Source organism: Notechis scutatus, chromosome 2 (genome assembly GCF_049901735.1).
Source record: "Notechis scutatus isolate UNSWTSFEM ecotype Mainland chromosome 2, rNotScu1.2, whole genome shotgun sequence".
NCBI classification, from domain to species: Eukaryota; Metazoa; Chordata; class Lepidosauria; order Squamata; family Elapidae; genus Notechis; species Notechis scutatus.
In genome coordinates, this window is record NC_142010.1 from 142778225 (window position 1) to 142793894 (window position 15670).

Genomic DNA, 15670 nt, shown 5'->3' on the forward strand with positions numbered 1-15670 from the left:
CACGAATCCCCCGCGATTGGTGGAAACTAATCGCGGGAGATTCAAGCGGTGTCATTGGTCGCGCCACCGCGGCTCGGGAATAAAAAGCCGCAGTTTTCCCCTTCAAGCTTAAGCTGTATCAGGAGCCAATAAAGAGCTGAAACCAAGTCACTGACTCCGAGCTTCCTTTCTCGACCACGACAAACCACTTCTGAAAAATCTTGCCAAGATTAATCCAAGAGTTGCAAGAAGTCAAGGGCAGATCAAAGGAGGCATGCCTTCAGACTATGTGTAATTTACTTATGGAATTCATTGCTCTTTTTAAAAAAGTAAAAAAAAATTGGAGGATGACAAATGACAATGAGTGACATTTGGCTAGGATGAAAAAAAAAGTTGGTTCTGCTACCACTGGCTGTCTCTCCCTTAACCCAATGAACAGCACCCAAAGCTGGCCCTACGCAAGCAAATGGTTGTTGATCTGCAATCTTATCTAAGTCTTCAGTCCTACAGTCCAAATCTACAGTCTTGTACTTCATTGAGGTTAGTCAGTTAGAAATCTGCTTAGATGATGAAATCAATTGTGATCCATAACATGTGGCATAACGAATGTTTTAATCATGAAGGCACCACAAGGTTCCTCGCTACATTTAATTGGCAATCAGATGCTTGCTTGGTGATACCCAGTATAATTCCTCCTGCCCTTCATTGCTTTATGTCAGCTTTCTGATCAGAAGAGAATTCCAGGGTAATGGGAGCACTTTCTTGTAGTTGGCAAAGTGGTCTTATATTCTCTGAATTTGCCTGCAACCATGAAACTGTCTATCAGTCATAAGTGATACCTTGCAAATCTTTTAAGATGCTTATCTCATTTCATCTTTCTTGAGAATTCACATAAAAATTAGGAAATGTATTTTCCTAATATGTCCCACCAAAAATGGGAAAATATCCTGTCTCCTATGATCTTTATTTCTCTTAAAAAATCTCTTACACAAAGTTATAGAATACTCCCAAGGTCTTCCTAAGTTGAGGTTTTAATTGACTGCTTATTAATCGTGCCTTCTTTTCAAAGCAGCATGTCTTGACTTTCATTTAAAAGTGTAAAGGTTTCAGAAATGTTAAAGATGTAATTGAAAGGCAGAAGTTTCTCAGTCGCTTGATTGATTCATATATTATTATCAATTCTGTAAGCTGCTGAGCTTCTAAATTATTTATTTATACCTGAAATTATTGTGTATTGATGTTTCTTGCATAGGCCCAAACAGGCAAAATCCTGTCTCCAAGGAGCATACAATTTGCTAAGATTACACAATTACATTTGAGTATCCATCATGGCAAATATTGCCAAGAAGAAAAAAAATCAACTTGCTCATTTGAATAGTTGGATGAGACTGTTCCAGGGATATAAACTAAATTGAAAAGTTGAAAAATCACCCCAGAAGGAGATAATGGGGAACTATACCTGGATTATTGCTAAGCAAACTACAGTTTTGTAGTAAAAAACTAGAGTTTTGCTTGGCTTGAAGACTTTATTTCAATCACAACATACTTGGCTAAGTGTTAAGTGACTACTAGAGTTGATCATCTCAAATAATGGTTCACCTAACCAATTTGTGTGAAGATAAAGTAGAGGGACAGATGTTACATATCTTGGACTACTTGGTTGGAAGGCAGCAAACAGATGCAATGGGATAAAGTAGTCGCTGGAAGCAGGAAAGCTATCAGAATATGCCCACCAACCACTGGTTCCTACCATACTTATATGATTACATAGATCTTCTCAAAATCAGCATGTCTTTTGATTATTCTGGTAACCAAACTTGATGACCAGGTGCAATTCTAGCTTCTCTACTCAAATGCAAGTTATTGATTGAAATTGCAATTATTAGCTGTAAACAATGAATTATCATTCTGAATTCACAACATGAGTTTTGTTGTGATTTCAGTTGACTCCTGGTGATGACACATCCATGTCCATATAATTTACTTCACAACAGTGTGGAAGTGGTTTGCCAGTGCCGTCTTCTGGATAACTAGTTTATTATGAAAATTGAATAATTGGTACTGAAAAGGAGGTATATCCTGTAATCTCACAGAACTATCTATTTTCCCTTGGAAAAGAGCAAACAAAAATGAAAAAGGGAATAATATTTTGTCACAATGGCAATGGAAAAGAAAAAGGGCCATCACACAAATGTACTGGGATTGAAACATCTCAAATTTCCAGCCAATACTTTTAGTAATATCATTAACCAGAATAAATACTCATTTTGTCTCTGTCAGTATCACTGATTGAAAAAAAAATCTTGTCCTTGACTATTGTTGAATCATTGATACATAGTGGTGTAAAATGAATAGAAAACATTAAGTTATTCAAGATGCAATTTTAAATGTGCTCTATAAATAATGTCTTTTCTGGCCTTGTTGATATCCAGATCTTGTAGCCAAATTCAGAAATTATGAAAAACCTTTAACCTGGCTTTCTTGGCAGTATGCTTAACCTTAGCTCTCCCTGCAAATTTGTTTTGTTTCCAGTTGCCTGGCCTTTGCATAACCTGCTCTAGAGAAGATCCATTTTTTATAAACACTTTTAAAAAATAAAAATAAAACAGCAACTCAGGCCAAGAGCTGCTATGAAAACAAATGCTTCTTTGGGTAGCCTGAAGCCCCAGTTCAGAACAGATTTTCCGTGCCCTTTCTCTCCCAGCTCCATCACACTGAATGTGAAAAGAAAGCCATTGTTTGCAAGATGGACCATGCACTGCTCAATACTCCATCATAGTCTTTCCACAAAGACTTTCAAGGGAATAATGGAAGCGGGAAAGGGGTTAATTGGAGACAGAACTTCCAGCTTTGGGAGGCATCTATTTATTGCATCCCACGCTGCTGTATCTTTTTCATGCTTACAAGCAAATATTTAAGCAATTTGAATGGGATGGCAATCATGACAAAATAAATTAGGGAAATGGAAATGTAATTTTAAGATTCTTAAAGTAAATTACTCTCTCACACTCAGCTCTATCAACATGCAGGCTTGTTGTTATGAGGAAAAATGGAGAATGGACAACTACTTATGCAGCTTTCAGCTCCTGGTGAAAAGAGGGAAATGTTAATTCAACAGATAAATGAATGTAAGCTTTTTATCCATTAATTAAAAGTAGGACCACCATATGTAACACAGTATTTATGTATTTTGTGCGTGCACTTAAACACACTTTGCCAGTTTGGGAAAACTGTAGTCTCAGCACATCAAGAATGCACCCAGTTGGAAAATCCAGCAGTACAAGAATAGTCATCTTTTAAGATTTATGTGGCACAAGTGAAATATATTATTGTACAGTTTTTAACAGTTTTAGCTAGACAAACCAGTGGCCCATTAAGTCTTCATTTCAGATATTATTTCCTTATTTAAACAGAGAAACTGAATGACCACTGGCAGGCAAAAAAAACCAGTGGGGGAGCAGGAACAACTTCCAACTTCCTGCGAGCTTCCCCACTGACTTTCCTTGTAGGAAGCAGGAAGAGAGCAATGGAAATGATGATCACGTGACCATGGCTAACTGCAGCTGGCTTTGGCAGCATTGAGGCAGTAGCAACTTTGCCACGTTCAATTCCACAGGAACCTCAGATTTTGGATATTTTCTGTTAAATTAGCCCATTTGAGGTACTTTGGTTCAAAAATTATTGCCCTTTGATGTACCATTTTGCTCAGGTTTCAATCATGACAAGAGTTTTAGCTGTATACATTTTGGTCTACAACCCCACACTCAATGAAAAGAAAAGAAAAAAACACCTATCTATCAGATTCAATGCCCTATAATGCTTCAAGCAGCCTTTCAAATAAAAATAAAAATCATGGGAACCAATAGGTTTGGGTTAGCACTCCGAAAGCTGGGAAGGCAAACACTTTTGGTCCGGATGACTGACCCAGATTGGATCCTGCAACATTATCCTGGGACAAGTGTATTCATCTTTATTCTTCTATTAATTCCCATCACTCCAATAAACCTATCCTGTAATTTAAGACCAATAACTTGAAGCTGTGTGTGCACTTACAAACATTTTATTTATTTATTTATTTATTTGTCAATTGCTTACATAATAATAGGTATACGTATAAACATGAGTAAGAATACAGAAACTAGGTACGATTAAATGGGGACATTAGGACAGGGACGGGAGGCAGGATGGTGCACTTATGCATGGCGCTTACAGACCTCTTAGGAATGGGGTGAGGTCAATAGTGGATAGTTTGAGGTTAAAGGAGTGGGGGTTTGAGGATGTAACTTACAGAGTCAGATAGTGCATTCCAGGCATCGACCACTCTGTTGCTGAAGTCGTACTTTCTGCAATCAAGTTTGGAGCTGTTAACATTGAGTTTGTATCTGTTGTGTGCTCTTGTATTGTTGCGGTAGAAGCTGAAGTTTATATATAATTATATATATAAATTTCATTTCAATATAGCTCCATTTTTCACTCTGCCTCTGGTCCATCTTGCCTTGGTTCAGAAACTAAGCAGAACCAGATCCGCTTAATACTTGGGTAAGAGGAGAATAGCAGGATTGTAGATGAAATAAAGATACCAAAAGGTGGCAAGGGTTATTTTGGTCTTGTTGCCAAAAAAAAACCCAACAACAACAAAACAAAACCGTGCACGGATGTGTCCAAGAGGAAAAGTGCAACACAAAGGAATGCTACTTTTTTTAATTGACCAACTATCTACCTAAGAGTCCCTACCATAAATGGTAACGGTTAGAGTCTACTCTAAACCATTAAGACGGCATTAGACGATACGAAGGAGCCAGACGGGTTGCGCGTATGAGCGAACCCTATCGGGGTCGAGGAAGTCCGGGTGGCTCCCAAAGAGCCGCTCCGCCGCCTCAGCCCCAGCAGCGCCGCCGGCTGGCGCTGCTCCCCGCCCGCCTCGGCCTCAAGGAAACGCCGGCTTGAGTGCGGCTGCCGCGGCGCGTCCCAAGGCCCGAAAAAGCCATTCTTCTTCAAGGCCTGGGCGGTGCTGCCTTTGGAAGGGCAGCTCTGCAATTCCTTCTATTGTTCCCAGTGGCGTCTTATCTCGGCGGCTGGCCGCCCGGCCTGCTGGCTCGGCACGTCCTGTCAGCAGCCTTAATTCCACCGCAGGGAGCTTCCCCCTCGGACTCGCATTGTTCGCGCGGAGGATCGCTCCCGGGTGGGTTCCTGTGTTTTGGAGAGGCCTCCGAGGATTAGCCCTGGCCTCTGGCCAGCTGGCAGCTCGTAGGCTGCCAGGGTGATGGGGTGGTCGGGACCCCGCTGGAGGGTGTCCTCTTCGTCGTCGTCGTCCTCCCCTCCCTCCCGGCGCTATTGTCTTGATGGCAGGAAGCTGGCCCAACACGCGAACGGGGCCAAAATAGACGGCGGTGGCCCCGGCGGTGGCCCCGGCGGAGGCAGGTCGCGCTCCCCCCGAGCCTCGTGGGCTCGAACCGCAGCCACCCCGGGCGCCTCGGGAAGCGGGGCGAGAGGTGGCGCGGGGGGAATTGAGACACGCGGTGCCGCCGTACTGAGGTGGAGGAAGGGCGGGCGGGGGAGGCAGGGAGGACTGCTGGCCTGACACGTGCATAGACCTCACTTGTCCCATCTGATCGACGCGCGCTCAACGTGTGGAGAGATGTTATCTCCTGGCCAGCAGTCCAGAGTCGTGGCCGCCAACCCTTCCGATGCAGAATAACTCCTGTGGACAGTTTGCACTTTGCAGATGCGCTGGGGTGCCCCTAAAATGGAGGAATCCCAACCTGCTCTCTGCCGTCTGGTGTTTGTTGTTTAGTGTTTATCTCTCTGCCCTCTAGTGTTTATTGTAACACTGATCCCTATCGCTGAACCAAGGAGTGGTCAACACAGCCTTTAGGGGCTGGGGTCTTCAAACTTGACAGCTTTAAGACTTGTGGACTTCAACTCCCGGAATTCCTCCTCCAGTCGTGTTAGCTCAGGAATTCTGCGAGTTGAAGTCCACAAGTCTTAAAACTTGCCAAGTTTGAATTGCTTTAGGTGAAAATGCAATCTGGTATGAATCAATCATTCAGAATAGAACTGGAAGGGACTTTAGAGGTCTTCTAGTGCAACCCCCTGCTCAAGCAGAAGACCCTATACCATTTCAGACAGGTGGCTGTCCAGCCTGTTAAAAACCCTCCTTGATTAGTTTCCATCCTTTGTTTCTTGTCTTGCCCTCTGGTGCTTTGGAAAATAAGTGAAATCTATAAAGAGCCACAAATGTACTTGTCTTGTTTATCTGAAGTATTTATTTACCATGCTGGTCACATTTCTTCCACTCGGGTTACAGGCTTCAGATTTCTGGAAGTTGGAGTTCACATTTGTTAAAGTTACCGGGGTTGAGAAACACTGGGTTAGAAGACAATTAAAAAAACAGATTGTCAATGAGCACAGTGAAGAGATTTGTTTTCTGTTCCAGACAGGTTCTTACCATTCTTCCTCACAAAATCCCAGTCTTGGTTTTCTTTCCAGGTTTTTTTTTTTTCATTTTTCATTTAGAAAGTCTCTCTAAACCTGGCTTTCGACAAGCTTGAAGATCCTATTGATGTTGGGAGCCAGCAAAATAACCACACTTGGGTGTAGGATATTGGTCCATTCTACTGCAGTTTTATTTATGTCTGTGTTTTAAACTTTTAGAAATTGTTATCCCATGCTTGTTTACTTGATTGTATTATGATATATCACCCAATCACACATGTGAGATAGGCAGCTGTATAAATGTAGAAAATAAATAAACAGCTCTCTACAAAAGTTGTAATGCTGGAAAGGGGGGAAGGAAGGAGATGGAGGATAACCAAGAGCAAAGTGGACAGACTCGGTTACAGTGGTGGGGGGTGCACTTTTGGGAGACCCGAAAGAATAGGTTAATATAGACCATCATGGAGAAAATCTATCTATGTGGTCACAAAGAGTCAAAAACAACATGATGCCACATAATCAACTGTAGGATGAAAAAAGGGGACTTCTTAGTTGTTGCTGGTGTTAAGCGATAGGGAATCATATAAGGTCCTATAGCTTTCCAGTAGAACTTGATCTCTTTTCTGTTGTTGCTGTACAACACCAAACATATTGATGGGGGTGATAAATATTGATGTAAGTACAGTTACTTTGCTGGACCAGATCAATGAAACTCAACATTCTGTATCCAATGGTGACTAGCTAAATGCCTCTAGAATGTTGATGAGTAGCAAAACTCCACAACAATGGTGGTGAAGTTAAAGACTGTATATTTCCTCAAAGCTTTCCTCCAAGAACCATTTCAATATGAGATACTAGCAACTCTTATTGCAACCTTCTATGTTAATGAGTTCCATAGTTGTGGAGGCATTTGGGAGGGGAAAATACCCTGTTTTGCTTTTCCTTAAAATCTTCATTTTGAGGAAAGGATGGAGGTGATTTCAGCTTTCCATACCATTCATGTAAAAAAAAATATCAGGAAGAAAAATGGTTTAAAAGATCCACCAGCTTGGTATTTATGAAAATTAATAAGGCAAATGCTTGCACTATTGGCAAAAATCTCATCTTATACAGAACTGTACCAAGACACAGCTACAATGGCTGGTGTTTTTTTTTAATAAAAACCAAGCAGTTATCTCTAATCTGTTTCAGATATCCGTCTTAATTCAAAGCTCCCTTCTCGTTCAAAAAATAACTAGCAATAATATGGCAGGCTTTTTACTTATTAAAATATTGTATCCCTGTCTTCAGTTTACTCACATCTCCAAGACAGATGTTTGAGACTTAATTTTACTACTGTTATTATGGACTAATCTGTTTTCTGTGAAATGTATCCACTTGTTTCTACAATTTTCCAGGGGGGTGTCTGCAAAATTGGAAAAAAGAGTTTACCCATTAAGAATGATCGCAGGAACTGCCCGGCTTACTTTAATGTGGTTTCATAATGTCATCAAATGGCCAAGTCTGATTGGTTAATATGTAGCTGCTGCTTGATGCCATGATTTATGATACCAATTCAAGATTATCTATATATAGAATAAATGAACAAGAATGAAGCTACATAAAAAATGTGGTGATATGCCTTTTCAGGATTTCTACAAGTGCCAGTTTTTATGGCCAAAGTCTTTAATGATGGAAATCTAATTATTGATTTATTTATAGTTATTTTGCTGAGTCTTACATATTGCTCCAGTCAAAAGCAACCCTGAATAGTTTATTCAGTAAAAAACACATTAAAACAAGTTACAGTAATAAATAATTGACACATACACAATCAATGCAGGCAATGCACAACTCTTCTAAAAGGGAATAAACACTCAAAACATCCCACAAGGACCTTTTGAAAGAGAATCTATGGAAATCCCAGATCATGAGTTAGGTCTATACAGGAACATGCAACTCTAGATAGAATTTAGATGGAAATTACAGGGATCAATTGGTTTCTAGAACTGGACCTATTCCATCTTTGTGGAACTAAATCTGAGCCTATTTCTCTCTACTCAAGCCCTAACAGCCACCAAACACTGGGAAAGAACTTCAACTACACCTTTTGTTTGATCACAGGTCAAGAGGTACTATGCAATGCAAATGATGTACTATGAGGTAGCATCACTACCTAATCCTAGAAATAGGAAATAAATAAACAAGCAAACAAATGAACAAATAAATCCTTGTGACCTCACGTTCCAAAGACGTTTGTTCAAGAGGCAACTGGATTTCCTTGTTTTTCTTTGAAGATATTTCGCTTCTCATCCAAGAAGCTTCTTGGATGAGAAGCGAAATATCTTCAAAAGAAAAAAACAAGAAAATCCAGTTGCCTCTTGAAAAAGCACTTTTGGGACAACCATGACCTGGATGACTGAGAATCTCCATGGATGCCTGTAACCTCATCAACATCTTTTATATTTATTTTAAAAGTGTATGTGTGTGTATATGTAAGAATCAAGCTTTGTGGGATCACATAACAAAGGCTCCTAAGGCTGACCTCTTCCCCTCACCCCCTCTGGAGCCACCCATACAGGAAGGAAGGAATTCCCAGTAAAATAGTCTCCCTCTCTGTCAATGCTTGCAGACAGTGCAGAAAGATGCCATGATTGATGATGTCAAAAGTTACCAAGAGATCCAGTAGACCTATAGATTCAACTCCCCTATCTCTGTTGAGTCATCTGCAAAAGGTAGCTGGTCATTTGCATCCTTTTAGAGGGTCCTTGAAGCACTTGGAGGTTTATCTGTGTCCTCAGGATCACCTGAGTAGTGCTCCTGGTTCCTGTAGTCTGCAATTTTTTCCTCTGGAAACTCATTCCGACTACCACACCGTTCAAAAGGTGTTCATCCCAAATTGTATAGCTAAAAGTCTGTAGAGATTCTCAGTCATCCAGGCCATGGTTGTCCCAAAGGTGCTTTTTTCAGGAGGCAGCTGGCTTTCTTTCTTTCTTTCTTTTGTTTGTTTTTTGAAGATGTTTTGCTCTGACTGAATGATGGGGAATGGAAAGATTTATATTCCCTGCAGACAGCTGGTCATTTGCATCCTTATATGTACCATCCTTTCAACCCCTGCACTATATAACTAACTAACTTGAAACATTGACAAAAAAAAAAACCTTTTAGACAGTCCTTGCAGCACTTGGAGGTTTATCTGTGCCCTCAGGTTCACCTGGATTTGGATCCAGAAATGGATTTCCAGAGGAAAAATTGCAGACTACAGGAACCAGGAGAACTACTCACTTGACCCTGAGGACGCAGATAAACCTCCAAGTGCTGCAACTACCATCTAAAAGGATGCAAATGACCAGCTATCTGCAAGGAGCATAAATCCTTCCATGCCCCACTGTCCTGTCAGAGCTGAAGAAGCTCCTTGGATGAAAAGTGAAACATCTTCAAAAGAAAAAACAAGAAAGTCCAGTTGCCTCCCGAAAAAGCACCTTTCGGATTAGTAATAGCTGAAGTTTAGATGCTGTTACTTTTTCCTCTTGATTTTTCCGAAAATCACCACCTTCATCTTTGAAAACCAGCCAACCAACTTCCAGCATTCTTCTGCAAGAAGCTTTCTTCAATGGATGTGCGGGATCTTAAGAAGTTTACTTTCAGAACTATAAAAACAATTTCAAATACACAAGAGCACATCTACTGACTTAAAATATTGGGCATAATTTTGTTGTGGAGTTGGATACAAATTTTGGATCAGTTCACATCAAAAGTTAAAATAGATGGTCATTAATTCAGTGATGAGGAAAGCAGATCTTCCCCCACTTACAAACTTCACCAGAATCAGAAGCAGTGAGGTCCATCGCTAAAGGAGAATATTTCTGGCTCAGTGTTGAAATGAGGGGGGTCCCTGGTGCTCTCTGAGCTTGGCCGTTTTCTTGCAGAGGTTTCATTATACCCAACTAGCTAGCATCATCAGTGCTATTCCAGTGCTAGCAACATCACTAGCACTGACACTAGCACTGCAGTTGTTTGGATTGTGAAACATCTGCAAGAAAGCCAACAAGCTCAGAGAGCACCAAGGACCCCTTGGGTTCATCTCTATTTCCCTTTCTTGTCCTCTTTTCCTCAATTCTCCTCCTCTTCTTTTTTCTCTGTGTCTTCCTATCATTGTCCACATGGCTTTTTTTTTTTTAAACGAAGAAGTTCAACTTCCATTGGAAGAAACGTGACCTCAGTGAAGACCCTCGATGATCTCGTTGTTTTCAGTTCACAGAGTTCCTCTGTTGCAGCAGTTGGAGCCTTTGGCCAAGGAAAATTTGCCCGTTACGGGAATGGAGAACAGCAAGGTGGGAAGGAAGTGGCAGATCTTCATCCTGAACCCTTTCTGTGGAGGGCACTCCGGGGACTTTCATACTCTGCCCTCGGGCCCAGTTTCAGCACGTAGCCCTTTCTCTTTTCTGGAGCCCCTCCCTGACCTCCTGACCTTCATTGTCACATGCCCCCACCCCTTTCCACCACCACCACTTCGCTACAAGCAAGCAGCCTGAATAACTTTGCTTACAATAGGCTGAGGGTTATAAGAGAAAGTAATTTATCAACATGTCCAGGGGGACACCCACCACAGATATAAATAGTAATGGAACTGGGGCAGAGCCAGGTCTCTGGCAGTAGCCTATAGCAAGGGGGGGTGCAAAACAACAGGATTCAGTGGGAAAAGGAAGGAGGGGAGAACCTAAATTCTGAAGATTAGGATTCTTCTCAGCAGCCTTTGGCAAGATCAGAAGAAAACTATTACAATAAATTTATTAGCAAAACAGGAAGCCTGACATACAAATAATAACAGGCTTATTAAGCGTATGTGTGTGTGTGTGTGTGTACTATCTCTAATCTAAATGAGTTCCTGCAAAGATGGCAAGCCATTGCTCAGCTGCTTCTGCATGTACCAGTACCAGAATACCAAGCAGATGATTGATTTTGATTCATTTCTCAAATTGGTAGGCCACCTTAAGGGGCAAAAGCTGATAACTGCAAACCTTTATTGTTGCTTTTTCTGTGTACACACTGGCACACATTAAAAATGAAATTCTGATTCGCACTCTCAAAAGAATATATGTGTGAGCGTGTGTGTGTGTGTATGTATATACACAGAGAGAGATAGCAATAGCAATAGCACTTAGACTTATATACTGCTTTCCAGTGATTTCCAGCCCTCTCTAAGCAGTTTACAGAGTCAACATATTGCTCCCAACAATCTGGGTCCTCATTTTACCCACCTCAGAAGGATGGAAGGCTGAGTGTAACCTTGAACCAGTGAGACTTGAATAATTTTGAATACATAGTGAAAAAAGAGTCTTGAGAGTTTACGATGTTGATACTACTGTATATGGTACCAAGGAAGGGAGATCCATTATCATTCAGATCCACAGGCCTGCAGATATCCAAATCTGTTGCCAGGATCTTTTTTCCAATTTGACCCCAATTTAGGGGTCTGGCAAAAGCTTTACCGCTGCTTAAGCAGTAGACAAGAAAAGACCAAGTTTTACTATTTTTCCTGTCACTTTGGCTGGAAAGGACAACTAACATAATTCTTGTCAATTTTGCCCATGTTTTTTTGAAAACCAAGCCTTGCAATAAGTTTGTAAAAAAAGGGGGGGGGGGCTTTTAAAAAAAATAAGTCCAACTTTTAATTGGTGAACGTAGAGTGGTACCTCACTACTCATCGTTAATCGTTTCCAGGAGATGCTATGAATATCAAAAACAAAGAGTACCAAACAAACGTTTTCCATAAAGAATAATGTAGTGAATCATGAGGCAGCCGACGCTGACAGGTTCTAGCTTGTGCGTTGAGTACCAAACAAATGATGAACACTGGGACAAAATTTTCACATCAAAATGCGTTGAGTACTAAACTTGATGAGTTTCAAAGTTGAGTACCAAGGTACAAGTGTATATGAAAAGTAGCCATACACTATATAGCCTGTCAGGTCAGAAGTGTTTTGTCTACAAAGAAATAATACAAAGCAGCAATTTGGACAGCAAAAGTCAGAAAACACCACAATCAGAAAACACCACCCTGACAGGCAACCATTCATTTAGTGACTGTCTGAAGTTACAACACTGAAAAAAGTGACTTATGACCTCTTTTCATACTCACAACCATTGCAGCATCTCCATGGTCACATGACCAAAATTTGGACATTTGGTGACTGGCACGTATTTGTGACAGCTGCAGTGTCCCACGGTCATGTGAGCATCTTTTGTGATCCAGGGTCATGTGAGCATCTTTTGTGATCCAGGGTCATGTGAGCATCTTTTGTGATCCAGGATCATGTGAGCATCTTTTGTGATCCAGGCTCATGTGAACATCTGGCAAGCAAAGTCAATGGGGAAGCCAGATTCACTGAATAACCACATTAGCAGCTTAACAACTGCAATGATTCACTTAACAACTCTAACAAGAAAGATTGTAAAATGGAGCAAAACTCACTTAACTGTCTTGCTTAGCAACAGAAATTTAGGGCTCCATCGTGGTCTTAAGTCGAGGACTACCTGTAATATAATTTTGATGGGTAGCAGAAAAAGACTAGTGGAAGTTGCTTCCTGATGGGCAGAGGGAGGCTAGAGGATGTTGAGTGTTCTGGTCCTTGAGCTACATCTAGTGACCCATACTGATGAGATACCGTTGGATACTCATTCTGAAGAGAGCCAGTTGGATCTAGTGGTTAAGACACCAGGTTAGTGGGAGATCATGAATTCTAGTTCCACCTTAGTACGAAAGCTGGCTGGGTGAGTTTGGGCCAGTCACTCTCTCAGCACATTCCAACTTATAGGGTGGTTGTTGTGGTGAAAATAGGAGGAGGAAGATTTTTTTATTTATTTATTTATTTGATTTATTTGATTTGCCAATTGTTTACAAGATAATAAGTATAAGTGTATACATAGTTGTGAATATATGAAATGGGTACATATAAGAAAAAAAAAAGAAGAATAAGAGAAACAATAGGACAGGGACGGTAGGCACGTTGGTGCGCTTATGCACGCCCCCTAGAGACCTCTTAGGAAAGGGGTGAGGTCAATAGTAGACAGTCTAAGGTTAAAGTTTTTGGGGTTTGGGGAAGAAACTACAGAGTCGGGTAGAGTATTCCAGACATTGACCACTCTATTGCTGAAGTCGTATTTCCTGCAATCAAGTTTGGTGCGGTTAACTTTGAGTTTGTATCTATTGTGTGCTCTTGTGTTGTTATGGTTATGTAGTAGTTCACAATCTTGAGTTACTTATAAAAATAATAAAGGTGGTAGATGGAGGGGAAGAGAGAGTGAGTGAAAGAGAGAGACAGAGAAACAGAGACAGACTAGGACTGGCATCAAGCTAATTGTGTGGATAAGTTGTAAGATATCTGATACTGAGGAACAGACGTCTCGTTGTCGAGGATTTCAAAGCTTTTCCTGATGCTCTCAAGTGTCACCAGGTGTAGCAGATGCAAGAAAAATCCCATCCCAGATACTAAAACCGTTAAAACTGTGTGTCAGGCATGGGAATATGAAACTGAGGCACCGAAACAATTCCAGAAAATTGTCTTCCCCGATGGTCCTTTAAATAGATGGAGCAGTTCCATTTTGGGTTCATTCTGTCCTTTTCTCTCACAGGAATAGGAAAGAAGATCGTCCCTCTCAGGACGGAGTGTATGTCGAGTTAAAAAGAAAAAGAAAGAAAGAAACAATCCCAGAAACCTGGGTTGGAGATTTAGGAAAAATACAGCCATCTAGGGATTAGTGGAAGCTAGATGCGAAATTTGCATTTTGGTTTTTCAAATTATTTGAATGGTGTTTTTGCTAATCTATTTTGCCTTTTGATTTTGCTATCCTGTGCCCTAGTTTCTTCTGCCTTTGTGTCTATTTGTGGCTAGAGGGGGAGTTCGTTGAGTGAAATCACTTTGAATTAGTTCTTCTTTTTGTTTTCTTTCTTCCTTTGTCTTTCACTCCCATTAACCCCCTAACTTTGATATACATAATAAGGAGGCTTGGAGGTCCTTATTGGAATCAGCATATTCATTTTGGAAGGACTTTTAGTGCACTGTCTGCCAGATTAAGCAAAGAACTTTCTTCACACCCTTTCTTGTAAATTAAACTCATGCAGAGAAGGGTCTCCTCTGGAGTAGAGTGGATAGAAGCAGCATTGATTGATTGATTGATTGATTGATTATGTTCCAACAGTATCTACTCTTAGTGACTATCTAAATAGATTTCCTCCATAATGATGTCCCCTAACCTGGTGGTGTCCTCATCATATTATAACTGAGTCCATTTACTATATTTTTGCTGGTCATCCCCTTCTCTGTCCTTCTATCTTTCGCAGTATCAGACCAGAGAAAAACCTCTTTGCATAATGTGTTTGAAGTCGGATAATTTGAGCATGGTTACTTCTGCTTAAATCTGGGCTGATTTGTTTGATATCCATTGACTTCGTTTTTTGTTTTGATTCTCCATGATATTTTCATGGGTCTACAATGTTATACCGAACAGGCTTCGCCCAACAGCAAGAGAGAATACAGTAAGAAGTTTGTGGATGGAAAAGACTAGAGCCTTTTTTGTGTGTGTGTAGATGCCAAGTATCCCAGGCCATCATATTCCGTTGTGCTTGTATATTTGTGTAAATACCTACTCCGTTATACCAGGTATCACCAGGGTTATAGAAAGAGATTACCAATTAGTTCACTCATTTTTGGCTGAGTGAAGCAACCAATTATTCTTTGCCTCAGGCAGGGCAGTATTATACGCTGGTCCTATGCATAAATGACTTCTGCTAGGAGATGCCATCCACTGGCAGGTTCTTCCACCCCCACTGCCCAAAGCAACAATTACAAGTACTTATTATCCAGAAGGTAGTTTAGAGCAGGGGTCTCCAACCTTGGCAACTTTAAGACTTGTGGACTTCAACTCCCAGAATTCCTCAGCCAGCAAAGCAAAGGAATTCTGGGATTTGAAGTCCACAAGTCTTAAAGTTGCTAAGGTTGGAGACCCCTGGTATAGAGAGTCAGCGTTCAATTCTGTAATTCTTTGCATGGGTGGAATGGGGGAGATTTGCAAGGAATGGCCACCCTCCATTCATAGCCATGTGGCAAAAGTGAGCATGTGCCAGTTACAAAAGGAAGAATAACAGAATAACAGAGTTGAAAGGGACCTTGGAGGTCATTTAGTCCAACCCCCTGCTCAGGCAGGAGACCCTATACCATTTCTGACAAGTGGTTGTCCATTCTCTTCTTGAAAGCCTCCAGTAATGGGGCACCTA

The 15670-nt window shown here is 41.0% G+C and overlaps 1 protein-coding gene across 1 annotated transcript in view; it reads right to left on the minus strand.

The window, feature by feature from the left end:
- Positions 1–4354, minus strand: part of SLC26A10P (Solute carrier family 26 member 10) — a 37213-nt gene extending 32859 nt beyond the window's left edge. Inside the window, exon 1 of the mRNA XM_087956452.1 lies at positions 4268–4354. The gene's annotated coding sequence lies outside the window, so the exon portion shown is untranslated. The remainder of the gene's footprint in view (positions 1–4267) is intronic.
- Between the last annotated feature and the right edge of the window lie 11316 nt (positions 4355–15670).